Genomic DNA, 22616 nt, shown 5'->3' with positions numbered 1-22616 from the left:
CAACACTCAGATAGTCCACGGATTACAGAATGCCTCCAGATGTGCATCGGAAACCACTACTGGTCTTCAAGGGAATGATCAAATCGTAGACTGTTAGAGACATTTCTCCCATGGAGGAAAGTGCGCATGGTCACTGTTGTATTCATACCCGACGCAATTTCTGTGTTTCATCAACACTCTGATAGTCCACAGATTACAGAATGCCTCCAGATGTGCATCGGTAACTACTACTGGTCTTCCAGGGTACGATCAAAGAATAGACTGTTTGAGACATACCTCCTGTGGAGGAAAGTGCGCATGGTGCCTGTTGTATTCAATCCCGATGCAATTTCTGTGTTTCATCAACACTTTGAAGGTCCACAGATTACAGAATGCCTCCAGATGTGCATCGGAAACTACTACTGGTCCTCCAGGGAACGATCAAAGCGTAGACTGTTGGAGACATTACTCCCATGGAGGAAAGTGCACATGGTGACTGCTGTATTCAATCCCGATGCAATTTCTGTGTTTCACCAACACTCTGATAGTCCACAGATTACAGAATGCCTCCAGATGTGCATCGGAAACTACTACTGGTCTTCCAGGGAACGATCAAATCGTAAACTCTTTGAAACATTACTCACATGGAGGAAAGTGCGCATGGTGACTGTTGTATTCATTCCCGATGCATTTTCTGTGTTTCATCAACACTTTGATAGTCCACAGATTACAGACTGCCTCCAGATGTGCATCGGAAACTACTACTGGTCTTCCTGGGAACGATGAAAGCGTAGACTGTTGGAGACATTACTCCCATGGAGGTAAGTGCATATGGTGACTGTGTTATTCAATCCCGATACAATTTCTGTGTTTCATCAACACTCTGATGGTCCACAGATTACAGAATGCCTCCAGATGTGCATCGTATACTACTTCTGGTCTTCCAGGGAACGATCAAAGCGTAGACTGTTTGAGTCATTACTCCCATCGAGGAAAGTGCACATGGTGACCGTTGTATTTATTTCCGAGGCAATTTCTGTGTTTCATCAACACTTTGAAGGTCCACAGATTACAGATTGTCTCCAGATGTGCATCGGAAACTACTACTGGCTTCCTGGGAACGATCAAAACGTAGACTGTTTGAGAATTACTCCCATGGTGGAATGTGCGCATATCAAATGTTGTATTCATTCCCGATGCAATTTCTGTGTTTCATCAACACTCTGATAGTCCACAGATAACAGAATGCCTCCAGATGTCTATCGGAAACTACTTCTGGTCTTCCAGGGAACGATCAAAGCGTAGACTGTTTCAGACATAACTCCCATGGAGGAAAGTGCGCATGGTGATTGTTGTATTAAATACCGGGGCAATTTCTGTGTTTCGTCAACACTTTGAAGGTCCACAGATTACAGAATGCCTCCAGACGTGCATCGGAAACTACTACTGGTCTTCCAGGAAACGATGAAAGCGTAGACTGTTTGAGAATTAGTCCCATGGAGGAAAGTGCGCATAGTGACTGTTGTATTCAATCCCGATGCAATTTCTGTGTTTCATCAATACTTTGAATGTCCACAGATTACAGAATGCCTCCAGATGTGCATCGGAAATTACTACTGGACTTCTAGGGAACGATCAAAGCGTAGACCGTTTGAGACATTACTAACATGGAGGAAAGTGCGCATGGTGACTGTTGTATTCAATCCCGATGCAATTTCTGTGTTTCATCAACACTTTGAAGATAAACAGATTACAGAATGCCTCCAGATGTGCATCGGAAACTACCACTGGACTTCCAGGGAACGATCAAAGCGTAGACTGTTTGAGACATTGCTCCCATGGAGGAATGTGCGCATGAAGACTATTGTATTTATTACCGAGGCAATTTCTGTGTTTCATCAACACTTTGAAGGTCCACAGATTACAGATTGTCTCCAGATGTGCATCGGAAACTACTACTGGCTTCCTGGGAACGATCAAAACGTAGACTGTTTGAGAATTTCTCCCATGGAGGAATGTGCGCATATCAAATGTTGTATTCATTCCCGATGCAATTTTTGTGTTTCATCAACACCATGATAGTCCACAGATTACAGAATGCCTCCAGTTGTGCATCGGTAACTACTACTTGTCTTCAAGGAACGATTTAAGCGTAGACTGTTTGAGACATTCCTCACATGGAGGAAAGTGCGAATGGTGACAGTTGTATTCAATCCCGATGCAATTTCTGTGTTTCATCAACACTCTGATAGTCCACAGATTACAGAATGCCTCCAGATGTGCATCGGAAACCACTACTGGTCTTCAAGGTAATGATCAAATCGTAGACTGTTAGAGACATTACTCCCATGGAGGAAAGTGCGCATGGTGACTGTTGTATTCATACCCGACGCAATTTCTGTGTTTCATCAACACTCTGATAGTCCACAGATTACAGAATGCCTCCAGATGTGCATCGGTAACTACTACTGGTCTTCCAGGGTACGATCAAAGAATAGACTGTTTGAGACATACCTCCAGTGGAGGAAAGTGCGCATGGTGCCTGTTGTATTCATTCCCGATGCAATTTTTGTGTTTCATCAACACTTTGAAGGTCCACAGATTACAGAATGCCTCCAGATGTGCATCGGAAACTACTACTGGTCCTCCAGGGAACGATCAAAGCGTAGACTGTTGGAGACATTACTCCCATGGAGGAAAGTGCACATGGTGACTGTTGTATTCAATCCCGATGAAATTTCTGTGTTTCACCAACACTCTGATAGTCCACAGATTACAGAATGCCTCCTGATGTGCATCGGAAACTACTACTGGTCTTCCAGGGAACGATCAAAGCGTAGACTGTTGGTGACATTACTCCCATGGAGGTAAGTGCATATGGTGACTGTTGTATTCAATCCCGATGCAATTTCTGTGTTTCATCAACACTCTGATAGTCCACAGATTACAGAATGCCTCCAGATGTGCATCGGATACTACTTCTGGTCTTCCAGGGAACGATCAAAGCGTAGACTGTTTGAAAAATTACTCCCATTCAGGAAAGTGCGCATGGTGCCTGTTGTATTCAATCCCGATGCAATTTCTGTGTTTCATCAACACTCTGATAGTCCACAGATTACAGAATGCCTCCAGATGTGCATCGGATACTACTTCTGGTCTTCCAGGGAACGATCAAAGCGTAGACTGTTTGAGAAATTACTCCCATTCAGGAAAGTGCGCATGGTGCCTGTTGTATTCAATCCCGATGCAATTTCTGTGTTTCATCAACACTCTGATAGTCCACAGACTACAGAATACCTCCAGATGTGCATCGGTGACTACTACTGGTCTTCCAGGGAACGATCAAAGCGTAAACTGTTTGAGTTATTACTCCCAACGAGGAAAGTGCACATGGTGACTGTTGTATTTATTACCGAGGCAATTTCTGTGTTTCATCAACACTTTGAAGGTCCACAGATTACAGATTGTCTCCAGATGTGCATCGGAAACTACTACTGGCTTCCTGGGAACGATCAAAACGTAGACTGTTTGAGAATTACTCCCATGGATGAATGTGCGCATGGCAACTGTTGTATTCATTCCCGATGCAATTTCTGTGTTTCATCAACACTCTGATAGTCCACAGATAACAGAATGCCTCCAGATGTCTGTCGGAAACTACTTCTGGTCTTCCAGGGAACGATCAAAGCGTAGACTGTTTGAGACATTACTCCCATGGAGGAAAGTGCACATGGTGACTGTTGTATTCAATCCCGATGCAATTTCTGTGTTTCATCAACAGTCTGATAGTCCACAGATTACAGAATGCCTCCAGATGTGCAGCGGAAACTACTACTGGTCTTCCAGGGAACGATCAAAGCGTAGCATGTTTGAGATTTACTCCCATGGAGGAATGTGCGGATGGTGACTGTTGTATTCACTCCCGATGTAACTTCTGTGTGTCATCAACACTTTGAAGGTCCACAGATTACAGAATGCCTCCAGATGTGCATCGGAAACTACTACTGCTCTTCCAGGGAACGATCAAAGCGTAGACTGTTTCAGACATTACTCCCATGGAGGAAAGTGCGCATGGTGATTGTTGTATTAAATACCGAGGCAATTTCTGTGTTTCATCAACACTTTGAAGGTCCACAGATTACAGAATGCCTCCAGACGTGCATCGGAAACTACTACTGGTCTTCCAGGGAACGATCATAGCGTAGACTGTTTGAGAATTACTCCCATGGAGGAAAGTGCGCATGGTGACTGTTGCATTCATTCCCGATGCAATTTCTGTGTTTCATCAACACTCTGATAGTCCACAGAGAACAGAATGCCTCCAGATGTGCATCGGAAACTACTACTGGTCTTCCAGGGAACGATCATAGCGTAAACTCTTTGACACATTACTCCCATGGAGGAAAGTGCGCATGGTTACTGTTGTATTCATTCCCGATGCATTTTCTGTGTTTCATCAACACTTTGATAGTCCACAGATTACAGACTGCCTCCAGATGTGCATCATAAACTACTACTGGTCTTCCTGGGAACGATCAAAGCGTAGACTGTTGGAGACATTACTCCCATGGAGGAAAGTGCTCATGGTGACTGTTGTATTCAATCCCGATGAAATTTCTGTGTTTCATCAACACTCTGATAGTCCACAGATTACAGAATGCCTCCAGATGTGCATCGGATACTACTTCTGGTCTTCCAGGGAACGATCAAAGCGCAGACTGTTTGAGACATTACTCCCATTCAGGAAAGTTCGCATGGTGACTGTTGTATTCAATTACGATGCAATTTCTGTGTTTCATCAACACTCTGATAGTCCACAGATTACAGAATGAATCCAGATGTGCATCGGTAGCTACTACTGGTCTTCAAGGGGACGATCAATGCGTAGACTGTTTGAGACATTCCTCCCATGGAGGTAAGTGCGCATGGTGTCTCTTGTATTCAATCCCGATGCAATTTCTGTGTTTCATCAACACTCAGATAGTCCACAGATTACAGAATGCCTCCAGATGTGCATCGGAGACTACTACTGGTCTTCCAGGGAATGATCAAAGCGTAGACTGTTAGAGACATTACTCCCATGGAGGAAAGTGCGCATGGTGACTCTTGTATTCAATCCCGATGCAATTTCTGTGTTTCATTAACACTCAGATAGTCCGCAGATTACAGAATGCATCCAGATGTGCATCGGAAACTACTACTGGTCTTCCTGGGAACGATCAAAGCGTAGACTGTTTGAGATATTACTCCCATGGAGGGAAGTGCGCATGGTGACTGTTGTATTCAATCCCGAGGCAATTTCTGTGTTTCTTCAACACTCTGATAGTCCAGAGATAACAGAATGCCTCCAGATGTGCATCGGAAATTACTACTGGTCTTCCAGGGAACGACCAAAGCGTAGACTGTTTGTGACATTACTCCGATGGAGGAAAGTGCGCATGCTGACTGTCATATTGAATCCCGAGGCAAACTCTGTGTTTCATCAACACCTTGAAAGTCCACAGTTTACAGATTTTCTCCAGATGTGCATCGGAAATTACTACTGGTCTTCCAGGGAACGACCAAATCGTAGACTGTTACAGACATTACTCCCATGGAGGAAAGTGCGCATGGTGACTGTTGTATTCATTCCCGATGCAATTTCTGTGTTTCATCAACACTCTGATAGTCCACAGAGAACAGAATGCCTCCAGATGTGCATCGGAAACTACTACTGGTCTTCCAGGGAACGATCATAGCGTAAACTCTTTGACACATTACTCCCATGGAGGAAAGTGCGCATGGTGACTGTTGTATTCATTCCCGATGCATTTTCTGTGTTTCATCAACACTTTGATAGTCCACAGATTACAGACTGTCTCCAGATGTGCATCATAAACTGCTGCTGGTCTTCCTGGGAACGATCAAAGCGTAGACTGTTGGAGACATTACTCCCATGGAGGAAAGTGCTCATGGTGACTGTTGTATTCAATCCCGATTACATTTCTGTGTTTCATCAACACTCTGATAGTCCACAGATTACAGAAGGCCTCCAGATGTGCATCGGATACTACTTCTGGTCTTCCAGGGAACGATCAAAGCGCAGACTGTTTGAGACATTACTCCCATTCAGGAAAATTCGCATGGTGACTGTTGTATTCAATTACGATGCAATTTCTGTGTTTCATCAACACTCTGATAGTCCACAGATTACAGAATGAATCCAGATGTGCATCGGTAGCTACTACTGGTCTTCAAGGGGACGATCAATGCGTAGACTGTTTGAGACATTCCTCCCATGGAGGTAAGTGCGCATGGTGTCTCTTGTATTCAATCCCGATGCAATTTCTGTGTTTCATCAACACTCAGATAGTCGACAGATTACAGAATGCCTCCAGATGTGCATCGGAGACTACTACTGGTCTTCCAGGGAATGATCAAAGCGTAGACTGTTAGAGACATTACTCCCATGGAGGAAAGTGCGCATGGTGACTGTTTTATTCAAACCCGATGAAATTTCTGTGTTTCATCAACACTCTGATAGTCCAGAGATAGCAGAATGCCTCCATATGTGCATCGGAAACTACTACTTGTCTTGCAGGAAGTGATCAAAACGTAGACCGTTGGAGTATTACTCCCACGGAGGAAAGTACGCATGGTAACTGTTGTATTCAATCCCGATGCAATTTCTGTGTTTCATCAACACTCGGATGGTCCACAGATTACAAAATGCCTCCAGATGTGCATCGGAAAGTACTACTAGTCTTCCTGGGAACGATCAAAACGTAGACAGTTTGAGAATAACTCCCATGAAGGAAAGTGCGCATGGTAACTGTTGTATTCAATCCCGAGGCACTATCTGTGTTTCATCAACACTTTGATGGTCCACAGATTACAGTTTGTCTCCAGATGTGCATCGGAAACTACTACTGGTCTTCCTGGGAAAGATCTAAACGTAGACTGTTTGAGAATTACTCCCATGGAGGAAAGTGCGCATGGTAAATGTTGTATTCAATCCCGATGCAATTTCTGTGTTTCATCAACACTCTGATAGTCCAGAGATAACAGAATGCCTCCAGATGTGCATCGGAAATTACTACTGGTCTTCCAGGGAACGACCAAAGCGTAGACTGTTTGAGACATTACTCCCATGGAGGAAAGTGCGCATGGTGACTGTTGTATTCAATCCTGATGCAATTTCTATGTTTCATCAACACCCTGATGGTCCACAGATTACAAAATGCCTCCAGATGTGCATCGGAAACTACTACTTGTCTTCCTGGGAACGATCAAGACGTAGACAATTTGAGAATAACTCCCATGGAGGAAAGTGCGCATGGTAACTGTTGTATTCAATCCCGATGCAATTTCGGTGTTTCATCATCACTCTGATAGTCCACAGATTACAGAATGCCTCCAGATGTGCATCGGAAACTACTACTGAACTTCCAGGGAACGATCAAACCGTAAACTCTTTGAGACATTACTCCCATGGAGGAAAGTGCGCATGGTGACTGTTGTATTCAATCCCGAGGCCATTTCTGTGTTTCATCAACACTTTGAAGGTTCACAGATTACAGAATGCCTCCAGATGTCCATCGGAAACTACTACTGGTCTTCCAGGGAACGATGAAAGCTTAGCCCGTTTGAGAATTACTCCCATGGAGGAAAGTGCGGATGGTGACTGTTGTATTCACTCCCGATGCAATTTCTGTGTTTCACCAACAGTCCGATAGGCCACAGATTACAGAATGCTTTCAGATGTGCATCGGAAACTACTACTAGACTTCTAGGGAACGATCAAAGCGTAGACTGTATGAGACATTACTAACATTGAGGAAAGTGCGGATGGTGACTGTTGTATTCAATTCCGATGCAATTTCTGTGTTTCATCAACACTTTGAAGGTCCACAGATTACAGAATGCCTCCAGATGTGCATGGGAAACTACTACTGGTCTTCCAGGGAACGATCAAAGCGCAGACTGTTTGAGACATTGCTCCCATGGAGGAAAGTTCGCATAGTGACTGTTGTATTCAAACCCGATGCAATTTCGGTGTGTCATCAACACTGTGATAGTCCACAGATTACAGAATGCCTCCAGATATGCATCGGTAACTACTACTATTCTTCCAGGGAACGATAAAAGCGTAGACTCTTTGAGAAATTACTCCCATGGAGGAAAGTGCGCATGGTGACTGTTGTATTCAATACAGATTCACTATCTGTGTTTCATCAACACTTTGAAGGTCCACAGATTAAAGCTTGTCTCCAGATGTGCATCGGAAACTACTACTGGTATTCCTGGGAACGATCAAAACGTAGACTGTTTGAGAATTACTCCCATGGAGGAAAGTGCGCATGGTAACTGTTGTATTCAATCCTGATGCAATTTCTGTGTCTCATCAACACTCTGATAGTCCTGAGATAACAGAATGCCTCCAGATGTGCATCGGAAATTACTATTGGTCTTCAAGGGAACGACCAAAGCGTAGACTGTTTCAGACATTACTCCCATGGAGGAAAGTGCGCATGCTGACTGTTGTATTCAATCCCGAGGCCATTTCTGTGTTTCATCAACACTTTGAAGGTTCACAGATTACAGAATGCCTCCATATGTGCATCGGAAACTACTACTGGTCTTGCAGGAAGTGATCAAAACGTAGACAGTTTGAGAATAACTCCCATGAAGGAAAGTGCGCATGGTAACTGTTGTATTCAATCCCGAGGCACTATCTGTGTTTCATCAACACTGTGATAGTCCACAGATTACAGAATGCCTCCAGATGTGCATCGGTAACTACTACTGGTCTTCCAGGGAACGATCAAAGCGTAGACTCTTTGAGAAATTACTCCCATGGAGGAAAGTGCGCATGGTGACTGTTGTATTCAATCCCGATGCAATTTCAGTGTTTCATCAACACTTTGAAGGTCCACAGATTACAGATTGTCTCTAGATGTGCAGCGGAAACTAGTACTGGTCTTCCTGGGAACGATCAAAACGTAGACAGCTTGTGAATTACTCCCATGGAGGAAAGTGCGCATGGTAACTGTTGTATTCAATCGCGACGCAATTTCTGTGTTTCATCATCACTCTGATAGTCCACAGATTACAGAATGCCTCCAGATGGGCATCGGATACTACTACTGGTCTTCCAGGGAACGATCAAAGCGTAAACTCTTTGAGACATTACTCCCATGGAGGAAAGTGCGCATGGTGACTGTTGTATTCAATCCCGAGGCCATTTCTGTGTTTCATCAACACTTTGAAGGTTCACAGATTACAGAATGCCTCCAGATGTCCATCGGAAACTACTACTGGTCTTCCAGGGAACGATGAAAGCTTAGCCCGTTTGAGAATTACTCCCATGGAGGAAAGTGCGGATGGTGACTGTTGTATTCACTCCCGATGCAATTTCTGTGTTTCACCAACAGTCCGATAGGCCACAGATTACAGAATGCTTTCAGATGTGCATCGGAAACTACTACTAGACTTCTAGGGAACGATCAAAGCGTAGACTGTATGAGACATTTCTAACATGGAGGAAAGTGCGGATGGTGACTGTTGTATTCAATTCCGATGCAATTTCTGTGTTTCATCAACACTTTGAAGGTCCACAGATTACAGAATGCCTCCAGATGTGCATGGGAAACTACTACTGGTCTTCCAGGGAACGATCAAAGCGCAGACTGTTTGAGACATTGCTCCCATGGAGGAAAGTTCGCATAGTGACTGTTGTATTCAAACCCGATGCAATTTCGGTGTGTCATCAACACTGTGATAGTCCACTGATTACAGAATGCCTCCAGATATGCATCGGTAACTACTACTATTCTTCCAGGGAACGATCAAAGCGTAGACTCTTTGAGAAATTACTCCCATGGAGGAAAGTGCGCATGGTGACTGTTGTATTCAATACCGATTCACTATCTGTGTTTCATCAACACTTTGAAGGTCCACAGATTTAAGTTTGCCTCCAGATGTGCATCGGAAACTACTACTGGTATTCCTGGGAACGATCCAAACGTAGACTGTTTGAGAATTACTCCCATGGAGGAAAGTGCGCATGGTAACTGTTGTATTCAATCCCGATGCAATTTCTGTGTTTCATCAACACTCTGATGGTCCACAGAATACAAAATGCATCCAGATGTGCATCGGAAACTACTACTGGTCTTCCTGGGAACGATCAAAACGTAGACAATTTGAGAATAACTCCCATGGAGGAAAGTGCGAATGGTAACTGTTGTATTCAATCCCGGACACTATCTGTGTTTCATCAACACTTTGAAGGTCCACAGATTACAGTTTGTCCCCAGATGTGCATCGGAAACTACTACTGGTCTTCCTGAGAACGATCCAAACGTAGACTGTTTGAGAATTACTCCCATGGAGGAAAGTGCGCATGGTAACTGTTGTATTCAATCCCGATGCAATTTCTGTGTTTCATCAACACTCTGACAGTCCAGAGACAACAGAATGCCTCCTGATGTGAATCGGAAATTACTACTGGTCTTCAAGGGAACGACCAAAGCGTAGACTGTTTGAGACCTTACTCCCATTGAGGAAAGTGCGCACGGTGACTGTTGTATTCAATCCCGAGGCAATTTCTGTGTATCATCAACACTTTGAAGGTCCACAGATTACAGATTGTCTCCAGATGTGCATCGGAAACTACTACTGGTCTTCCTGGGAACGATCAAATCGTAGACTGTTTGGGAATTACTGCCATGGAGGAAAGTACGGGTGGTAACTGTTGTATTCAATCCCGATGCAATTTCTGTGTTTCATCAACACTCTGATAGTCCACAGTTTACAGAATGCCTCCATATGTGCATCGGAAACTACTACTGGTCTTCCAGGGAATGATCAAAGCGTAGACTGTTTGAGACATTACTCCCATGGAGGAAAGTGCGCATGGTGAGTGTTGTATTGATTCCCGATGCAATTTCTGTGTTTCATCACAATCTGATAGTCCACAGATTACAGAATGCCTCCAGATGTGCATCGGAAACTACTACTGGTCTTCCAGGGAATGATCATAACGTAACATCTTTGAGACATTTCTCCCATGGAGGAAAGTGCGCATGGTGACTGTTGTATTCATTCCAAATGCATTTTCTGTTTTTCATCAACACTTTGATAGTCCACAGTTTACAGACTGCCAACAGATGTGCTTCAGAAACTACCACTGGTCTTCCTGGGAACGATCAAAGCGTAGACTCTTTGAGACATTACTCCCATGGAGGAATGTGCACATGGTGACTGTTGTATTCAATCCCGATGCAATTTCTGTGTTCCATCAACACTCTGATAGTCCACAGATTACAGAATGCCTCCAGATGTGCATCGGTAACTACTACTGGTCTTCCAGGTAATGATCAAAGCGTCGACAGTTTGAGACATTACTCCCATAGAGTAAAGTGCGCATGCTGACTGTTGTATTCAATCCCGAGGCAATTTCTGTGCTTCATCAACACTCTGATAGTCCACAGATTACAGAATGCCTCCAGATGTGCATCGGAAACAACTACTGGTCTTCCAGGGAACGATGAAAGCGTAGACTGTTTGAGACATTGCTCCCATGGAGAAAAGTGCGCATGGTGACTGTTGTATTCAATCCCGATGCAATTTCTTTGTTTCATCAACACTCTGATAGTCCACAGATTACAGAATGCATCCATATGTGCATTGGAAACTACGACTGGTCTTCCAGGGAACGATCAAAGATTAGACTGTTTGAGACATTACTCCCATGGAGGAAACTGCGCATGGTGAGTGTTGCATTCAATCCCGATGCAATTTCCGTGCTTCATCAGGACTCTGATAGTCCACAGATTACAGAATGCCTCCAGATGTGCATCGGAAACAACTACTGGTCTTCTAGGGAACGATCAAAGCGTATACTGTTTGAGACATTGCTCCCATGGAGGAAAGTGCGCATTGTGACTGTTGTATTCAAACCCGATGCAATTTCTGTGTTTCATCAACACTCTGATGGTCCACAGATTACAGAATGCCTCCAGATGTGCATCGGTAACTACTACTGGTCTTCCAGAGAACGATCAAAGCGTCGACTGTTTGAGACATTACTCCCATAGAGGAAAGTGCGCATGCTAACTGTTGTATTCTATCCCGATGCAATTTCTGTGTTTCATCAACACTCTGACACTCCACAGATAACAAAATGCCTCCAGATGTGCATCGGAAATTACTACTGGTCTTCCAATGAACGACCAAAGCGTAGACTGTTTGAGACATTACTCCCATGGAGGAAAGTGCGTATAGTGACTGTTGTATTCAATCCCGATGCAATTTCTGTGTTTCATCAACACTCTGATAGTCCACAGATTACAGAATGCCTCCATATGTGCATCGGAAACTACTACCGGTCTTCCAAGGAACGATCAAAGCGTAGACTGTTTGTGACATTACTCCCAGAAGGGAATGTGCGCATGCTGAATGTTGTATTCAATCCCGAGGCAATTTCTGTGTATCATCAACACTTTGAAGGTCCACAGATTACAGATTGTCTCCAGATGTGCATCGGAAACTACTACAGGTCTTCCTGGGAACGATCAAATTGTAGACTGTTTGAGAATTACTGCCATGGAGGAAAGTACGGGTGGTAACTATTGTATTCAATCCCGATGCAATTTCTGTGTTTCATCAACACTCTGATAGTCCACAGTTTACAGAATGCCTCCATATGTGCATCGGAAACTACTACTGGTCTTCAAGGGAACGATCAAAGCGTAGACTGTTTGAGACATTACTCCCATGGAGGAAAGTGCGCATGGTGAGTGTTGTATTGATTCCCGATGCAATTTCTGTGTTTCATCACAACCTGATAGTCCACAGATTACAGAATGCCTCCAGATGTGCATCGGAAACTACTACTGGTCTTCCAGGGAACGATCATAACGTAAAATCTTTGAGACATTTCTCCCATGGAGGAAAGTGCGCATGGTGACTGTTGTATTCATTCCAAATGCATTTTCTGTTTTTCATCAACACTTTGATAGTCCACAGATTACAGACTGCCAACAGATGTGCTTCGGAAACTACCACTGGTCTTCCTGGGACGATCAAAGCGTAGACTCTTTGAGACATTACTCCCATGGAGGAAAGTGCACATGGTGACTGTTGTATTCAATCCCGATGCAATTTCTGTGTTCCATCAACACTCTGATAGTCCACAGATTACAGAATGCCTCCAGATGTGCGTCGGATACTACTTCTGGTCTTACAGGGAACGATCAAAACGTAGACTGGTCAGACATTACTCCAATGGAGGAATGTGCGCATGGTGACTGTTGTATTCAATCCCGAGGCAATTTCTGTGTTTCATCAACCATTTGAAGGTCCACAGATTACAGAATGATTCTATATGTGCATCGGAAACTACTACTGGTCTTCCAGGAAACGATCTTAACGTACACCGTTTGTGAACTACTCCCATGGAGGAAAGTGCGCTATGTGACTGTTGTATTCAATCCCGATGCAATTACTGGGTTTCATCAACAGTCTGATAGTCCACAGATTACAGAATGCCCCCAGATGTGCATCGGAAACTACAACTGGCCTCCCATGGAACGATAGAAGCGTAGACTGTTTGAGACATTACTCCCATGGAGGAAAGTGCGCATGGTGACTGTTGTATTCAATCCCGATGCGATTTTTGTGTTTCATCAACACTCTGACAGTCCACAGATTACAGTATGCCTCCAGATGTGCATTGGAATCTACTACTGGTCTTCAAGGGAACGATCAAAGCGTAGACTGTTTGAGACATTCCTCTCATGGAGGAAAGTGCGCATGGTGACTGTTGTATTCAATCCCGATGCAATTTCTGTGTTTCATCAATACTCAGATAGTCCACAGGTTACAGAATGCCTCCAGATGTGCATCGGAAACTACTACTGGTCGTCCAGGGAATGATCAAAGCGTAGAATGTTAGAGACATTACTCCCAAGGAGGAAAGTGCGCATGGTGACTGTTGTTTTCAATCCCGATGCAATTTCTGTGTTTCATCAACAGTCTGATAGTCCACAGTTTACAGAATGCCTCCAGAGGTGCATCGGTAACTACTACTGGTCTTCCTGGGAACGATCAAATCGTAGACTGTTTGAGAATTACTGCCATGGAGGAAAGTACGGGTGGTAACTGTTGTATTCAATCCCTATGCAATTTCTGTGTTTCATCAATACTCTGATAGTCCACAGATTACAGAATGCCTCCAGATGTGCATCGGAAACTACTACTGGTCTTCCAGGGAACGATCATAACGTAAAATCTTTGAGACATTTCTCCCATATAGGAAAGTGCGCATGGTGACTGTTGTATTCATTCCAAATGCATTTTCTGTTTTTCATCAACACTTTGATAGTCCACAGATTACAGACTGCCAACAGATGTGCTTCGGAAACTACCACTGGTCTTCCTGGGAACGATCAAAGTGTAGACTCTTTGAGACATTACTCCCATGGAGGAAAGTGCACATGGTGACTGTTGTATTCAATCCCGATGCAATTTCTGTGTTCCATCAACACTCTGATAGTCCACAGATTACAGAATGCCTCCAGATGTGCATCGGTAACTACTACTGGTCTTCCAGGGAATGATCAAAGCGTCGACAGTTTGAGACATTACTCCCATAGAGTAAAGTGCGCATGCTGACTGTTGTATTCAATCCCGAGGCAATTTCTGTGCTTCATCAACACTCTGATAGTCCACAGATTACAGAATGCCTCCAGATGTGCATCGGAAACAACTACTGGTCTTCCAGGGAACGATGAAAGCGTAGACTGTTTGAGACATTGCTCCCATGGAGGAAAGTGCGCATGGTGACTGTTGTATTCAATCCCGATGCAATTTCTTTGTTTCATCAACACTCTGATAGTCCACAGATTACAGAATGCATCCATATCTGCATCGGAAACTACGACTGGTCTTCCAGGGAACGATCAAAGATTAGACTGTTTGAGACATTACTCCCATGGAGGAAACTGCGCATGGTGAGTGTTGCATTCAATCCCGATGCAATTTCCGTGCTTTATCAGGACTCTGATAGTCCACAGATTACAGAATGCCTCCAGATGTGCATCGGAAACAACTACTGGTCTTCTAGGGAACGATCAAAGCGTAGACTGTTTGAGACATTGCTCCCATGGAGGGAAGTGCGCATGGTGACTGTTGTATTCAAACCCGATGCAATTTCTGTGTTTCATCAACACTCTGATGGTCCACAGATTACAGAATGCCTCCAGATGTGCATTGGTAACTACTACTGGTCTTCCAGGGAACGATCAAAGCGTCGACTGTTTGAGACATTACTTCCATAGAGGAAAGTGCGCATGCTGACTGTTGTATTCAATCCCGAGGTAATTTCTGTGTTTCATCAACACTTTGAAGGTCCACATATTACAGATTGTCTCCAGATGTGCATCTTCAACTACTACTGGTCTAACTGGAAACGATCAAAAAGTAGACTGTTTGAGAATTACTCCCATTTAGGCAAGTGCGCATGGTAACTGTTGTATTCAATCCCGATGCAATTTCTGTGTTTCATCAACACTCTGATAGTCCACAGATTACAGAATGCCTCCATATGTGCATCGGAAACTACTACTGGTCTTCCAAGGAACGATCAAAGCGTCGACTGTTTGAGACATTACTCCCATAAGGGAATGTGCGCATGCTGAATGTTGTATTCAATCCCGAGGCAATTTCTGTGTATCATCAACACTTTGAAGGTCCACAGATTACAGATTGTCTCCAGATGTGCATCGGAAACTACTACTGGTCTTCCTGGGAACGATCAAATCGTAGACTGTTTGAGAATTACTGCCATGGAGGAAAGTACGGGTGGTAACTGTTGTATTCAATCCCGATGCTATTTCTGTGTTTCATCAACACTCTGATAGTCCACAGTTTACAGAATGCCTCCATATGTGCATCGGAAACTACTACTGGTCTTAAAGGGAACGATCAAAGCGTAGAGTGTTTGAAACATTACTCCCATGGAGGAAAGTGCGCATGGTGAGTGTGTATTGAATCCCGATGCAATTTCTGTGTTTCATCACAACCTGATAGTCCACAGATTACAGAATGCCTCCAGATGTGCATCGGAAACTACTACTGGTCTTCCAGGGAACGATCATAACGTAAAATCTTTGAGACATTTCTCCCATGGAGGAAAGTGCGCATGGTGACTGTTGTATTCATTCCAAATGCATTTTCTGTTTTTCATCAACAATTTGATAGTCCACAGATTACAGACTGCCAACAGATGTGCTTCCGAAACTACCACTGGTCTTCCTGGGAACGATCAAAGCGTAGACTCTTTGAGACATTACTCCCATGGAGGAAAGTGCACATGGTGACTGTTGTATTCAATCCCGATGCAATATCTGTGTTCCATCAACACTCTGATAGTCCACAGATTACAGAATGCCTCCAGATGTGCTTCGGATACTACTTCTGGTCTTCCAGGGAACGATCAAAACGTAGACTGTTCGAGGCATTACTCACATGGAGGAAAGTGCACATGGTGACTGTTGTATTCAATCCCGATGCAATTTCTGGGTTTCATCAAGAGTCTGATGGTCCGCAGATTACAGAATGCCTCTATATGTGCATCGGAAACTACTACTGGTCTTCCAGGAAACGATCTTAACGTACACCGTTTGTGAACTACTCCCATGGAGGAAAGTGCGCTATGTGACTGTTGTATTCAATCCCGATGCAATTTCTGGGTTTCATCAAGAGTCTGATGGTCCACAGATTACAGAATGCCTCCAGATGTGCATCGGAAACTACAACTGGCCTCCCAGGGAACGATCAAAGCGTAGACTGTTTGAGACATTACTCCCATGGAGGAAAGTGCGCATGGTGACTGTTGTATTCAATCCCGATGCGATTTTTGTGTTTCATCAACACTCTGACAGTCCACAGATTACAGAATGCCTCCAGATCTGCATTGGAATCTACTACTGGTCTTCAAGGGAACGATCAAAGCGTAGACTGTTTGAGACATTCCTCCCATGGAGGAAAGTGCGCATGCTGACTGTTGTATTCAATCCCGATGCAATTTCTGTGTTTCATCAATACTCAGATGGTCCACAGGTTACAGAATGCCTCCAGATGTGCATCGGAAACTACTACTGGTCTTCCAGGGAATGATCAAAACGTAGACTGTTTGAGAATTACTCCCATGGAGGAAAGTGTTCATAGTGACTGTTGTATTCAATCCCGAGGCAATTTCTGTGTTTCATCAACACTTGAAGGTCCACAGATTACAGAATGCCTCCAGATGTCCATTGAAAACTACTACTGGTCTTCTAGGGAACGATCAAAGTGTAGCCTGTTTGAGAATTACTCCCCTGGAGGAAGGTGCGGATGGTGACTGTTGTATTCACTCCCGATGCAATTTCTGTGTTTCATCAACAGTCTGATAGTCCACAGTTTACAGAATGCCTCCAGATGTGTATCGGGAATTACTACTGGACTTCTAGGGAACGATCAAAGCGTAGACCGTTTGAGACATTACTAACATGGAAGAAAGTGCGGATGGTGACTGTTGTAATCAATCCCGATGCAATTTCTGTGTTTCATCAACACTTTGAAGGTCCACAGATTACAGAATACCTACAGATGTGCATCGGAAGCTACTACTGATCTTCCAAGGAACGATCAAAGCGTAGACTGTTTGTGACATTACTCCCATAAGGGAATGTGCGCATGCTGAATGTTGTATTCAATCCCGAGGCAATTTCTGTGTATCATCAACACTTTGAAGGTCCACAGATTACAGATTGTCTCCAGATGTGCATCGGAAGCTACTACTGGTCTTCCAGGGAACGATCACTGCGTAGACTGTTTGAGACATTGCTCCTATGGGGGAAAGTGCGCATGGTGACTGTTGTATTCAATCCCGATGCAATTTCTGTGTTTCATCAACACTGTGATAGTCCACAGATTACAGAATGCCTTCAGATGTGCATCGGTAACTACTACTGGTCTTCAAGGGAACGATCAAAGCGTAGACAGTTTGAGACATTCCTCCCATGGAGGAAAGTGCGCATGGTGACTCTTGTATTCAATCCCGATGCAATTTCTGTGTTTCATCAATACTCAGATAGTTAACAGATTACAGAATGCCTCCAGATGTGCATCGGAAACTGCTACTGGTCTTCCAGGGAATGATCAAATCGTAGACTGTTAGAGACATTATTCCCATGGAGGAAAGTGCGCATGGCGACTGTTGTATTCAAACCCGATGCAATTTCTGTGTTTCCTTAACACTCTGATAGTCCACAGATTCAAGATTGTCTCCAGATGTGCATCGGAAACTACTACTGCTCTTCCAGGGTACGATCAAATCATAGACTGTTTGAGAATTACTCCCATGGAGGAAAGTGCGCATAGTGACTGTTGTATTCAATCCCAAAGCAATTTCTGTGTTTCATCAACACTCTGATAGTCCACAGATTATAGAATGCAACCAACTGTGCATCGGAAATTACTACTGGTCTTCCAGGTAACGATCAAAGCGTAAACTCTTTGAGACATTACTCCCATGGAGGAAAGTGCGCATGGTGACTGTTGTATTCAATCCCGATGCAATTTCTGTGTTTCATTAACACTCTGATAGTCCACAGATTACAGAATGCCTCCAGATGTGCATCGGAAACAACTACTGGTCTTCCAGGGAACGATGAAAGCGTAGACTGTTTGAGACATTGCTCCCATGGAGGAAAGTGCGCATGGTGACTGTTGTATTCAATCCCGATGCAATTTCTGTGTTTCATCAACACTCTGATAGTCCACAGATTACAGAATGCATCCATATGTGCATCGGAAACTACTACTGGTCTTCCAGGTAACGATCAAAGCGTAAACTCTTTGAGACATTACTCCCATGGAGGAAAGTGCGCATGGTGACTGTTGTATTCAAACCCGATGCAATTTCCGTGTTTCATCAACACTCTGATAGTCCACAGATTACAGAATGCCTCCAGATGTGCATCGTTAACTACTACTGGTCTTCCAGGGAACGATCAAAGCGTCGACTGTTTGAGACATTACTCCCATAGAGGAAAGTGCGCATGCTGACTGTTGTATTCAATCCCGGCGCAATTTCTGTGTTTCATCAACACTTTGAAGGTCCACATATTACAGATTGTCTCCATATGTGCATCTTCAACTACTACTGGTCTAACTGGAAACGATCAAAAAGTAGACTGTTTGAGAATTACTCCCATTTAGGCAAGTGCGCATGGTAACTGTTGTATTCAATCCCGATGCAATTTCTGTGTTTCATCAACACTCTGACAGTCCACAGATAACAGAATGCCTCCAGATGTGCATCGGAAATTACTACTGGTCTTCCAATGAACGACCAAAGCGTAGACTGTTTGAGACATTACTCCCATGGAGGAAAGTGCGTATAGTGACTGTTGTATTCAATCCCGATGCAATTTCTGTGTTTCATCAACACTCTGATAGTCCACAGATTACAGAATGCCTCCATATGTGCATCGGAAACTACTACTGGTCTTCCAGGGAACGATCAAAGCGTAGACTGTTTGAGACATTACTCCCATGGAGGAAAGTGCGCATGGTGAGTGTTGTATTGATTCCCGATGCAATTTCTGTGTTTCATCACAATCTGATAGTCCACAGATTACAGAATGCCTCCAGATGTGCATCGGAAACTACTACTGGTCTTCCAGGGAACGATCATAATGTAAAATCTTTGAGACATTTCTCCCATGGAGGAAAGTGCGCATGGTGACTGTTGTATTCATTAAAAATGCATTTTCTGTTTTTCATCAACACTTTGATAGTCCACAGATTACAGACTGCCAACAGATGTGCTTCGGAAACTACCACTGGTCTTCCTGGGAACGATCAAAGCGTAGACTCTTTGAGACATTACTCCCATGGAGGAAAGTGCACATGGTGACTGTTGTATTCAATCCCTATGCAATTTCTGTGTTCGATCAACACTCTGATAGTCCACAGATTACAGAATGCCTCCAGATGTGCATCGGTAACTACTACTGGTCTTCCAGGGAATGATCAAAGCGTCGACAGTTTGAGACATTACTCCCATAGAGTAAAGTGCGCATGCTGACTGTTGTATTCAATCCCGAGGCAATTTCTGTGCTTCATCAACACTCTCATAGTCCACATATTACCGAATGCCTCCAGATGTGCATTGGAAACAACTACTGGTCTTCCAGGGAACGATGAAAGCGTAGACTGTTTGAGACATTGCTCCCATGGAGGAATCTTCGCATGGTGACTGTTGTATACAATCCCGATGAAATTTCTCTGTTTCATCAACACTCTGATAGTCCACAGATTACACAATGCATCCATATGTGCATCGGAAACTACGACTGGTCTTCCAGGGAACGATCAAAGATTAGACTGTTTGAGACATTACTCCCATGGAGGAAACTGCGCATGGTGAGTGTTGCATTCAATCCCGATGCAATTTCCGTGCTTCATCAACACTCTGATAGTCCACAGATTACAGAATGCCTCCAGATGTGCATCGGAAACAACTACTGGTCTTCTAGGGAACGATTAAAGCGTAGACTGTTTGAGACATTGCTCCCATGGAGGAAAGTGTGCATGGTGACTGTTGTATTCAAACCCGATGCAATTTCTGTGTTTCATCAACACTCTGATGGACCACAGATTACAGAATGCCTCCATATGTGCATCGGAAACTACTACTGGTCTTCCAAGGAACGATCAAAGCGTAGACTGTTTGTGACATTACTCCCATAAGGGAATGTGCGCATGCTGAATGTTGTATTCAATCCCGAGGCAATTTCTGTGTATCATCAACACTTTGAAGGTCCACAGATTACAGATTGTCTCCAGATGTGCATCGGAAGCTACTACTGGTCTTCCAGGGAACGATCAAATCGTAGACTGTCTGAGAATTACTGCCATGGAGGAAAGTACGGGTGGTAACTGTTGTATTCAATCCCGATGCAATTTCTGTGTTTCATCAACACTCTGATAGTCCACAGTTTACAGAATGCCTCCATATGTGCATCGGAAACTACTACTGGTCTTCAAGGGAACGATCAAAGCGTAGACTGTTTGAGACATTACTCCCATGGAGGAAAGTGCGCATGGTGAGTGTTGTATTGATTCCCGATGCAATTTCTGTGTTTCATCACAACCTGATAGTCCACAGATTACAGAATGCCTCCAGATGTGCATCGGAAACTACTACTGGTCTTCCAGGGAACGATCATAACGCAAAATCTTTGAGACATTTCTCCCATGGAGGATAGTGCGCATGGTGACTGTTGTATTCATTCCAAATGCATTTTCTGTTTTTCATCAACACTTTGATAGTCCACAGTTTACAGACTGCCAACAGATGTGCTTCGGAAACTACCACTGGTCTTCCTGGGAACGATCAAAGCGTAGACTCTTTGAGACATTACTCCCATGGAGGAAAGTGCACATGGTGACTGTTGTATTCAATCCCGATTCAATTGCTGTGTTCCATCAACACTCTGATAGTCCACAGATTACAGAATGCCTCCAGATGTGCGTCGGATACTACTTCTGGTCTTCCAGGGAACGATCAAAACGTAGAATGTTTGAGGCATTACTCACATGGAGGAAAGTGCACATGGTGACTGTTGTATTCAATCCCGATGCAATTTATGTGTTTCATCAACACTCTGATAGTCCTCAGATTACAGATTGCCTCCAGATGTGCATCGGAAACTACTACTGGTCTTCCTGGGAACGATCAAATCGTAGACTGTCTGAGAATTACTGCCATGGAGGAAAGTACGGGTGGTAACTGTTGTATTCAATCCCGATGCAATTTCTGTGTTTCATCAACACTCTGATAGTCCACAGTTTACAGAATGCCTCCATATGTGCATCGGAAACTACTACTGGTCTTCAAGGGAACGATCAAAGCGTAGACTGTTTGAGACATTACTCCCATGGAGGAAAGTGTGCATGGTGACTGTTGTATTCAATCCCGAGGCAATATCTGTGTTTCATCAACACTTTGAAGGTCCACAGATTACAGAATGCCTCCAGATGTGCATCGGAAACTACTACTGGTCATCCAGGGAAAAATCAAACCGTAGCCTGTTTGAGAATTACTCCCATGGAGGAAAGTGCAGATGGTGACTGTTGTATTCACTCCCGATGCAATTTCTGTGTTTCATCAACAGTCTGATAGTCCACAGATTACAGAATGTCTCCAGATGTGCATCGGAAACTACTACTGGACTTCTAGGGAACGATCAAAGCGTAGTCTGTTTGAGACATTACTAACATGGAGGAAAGGGCGGATGGTGACTGTTGTATTCAATCCCGATGAAATTTCTGTGTTTCATCAACACTTTGAAAGTCCACAGATTACAGAATGCCTCCAGATGTGCATCGGAAACTACTACTGGTCCTCCAGGAACCGATCAAAGCATGGACTGTTTGAGACATTCCTCCCGTGGAGGAAAGTGCGCATGGTGACTGTTGTATTCAATCCCGATGCAATTTCTGTGTTTCACCAACACTGTGATAGCCCACAGATTACAGAACGCCTCCAGATGCGCATCGGAAACTACTACTGGTCTTCCAGGGAACGATCAAAGCGTCGA

This window comes from Schistocerca gregaria, chromosome 10 (assembly GCF_023897955.1).
Source record: "Schistocerca gregaria isolate iqSchGreg1 chromosome 10, iqSchGreg1.2, whole genome shotgun sequence".
Lineage (NCBI taxonomy): Eukaryota > Metazoa > Arthropoda > Insecta > Orthoptera > Acrididae > Schistocerca > Schistocerca gregaria.
Note: the sequence above shows the minus strand (reverse complement) of the source record.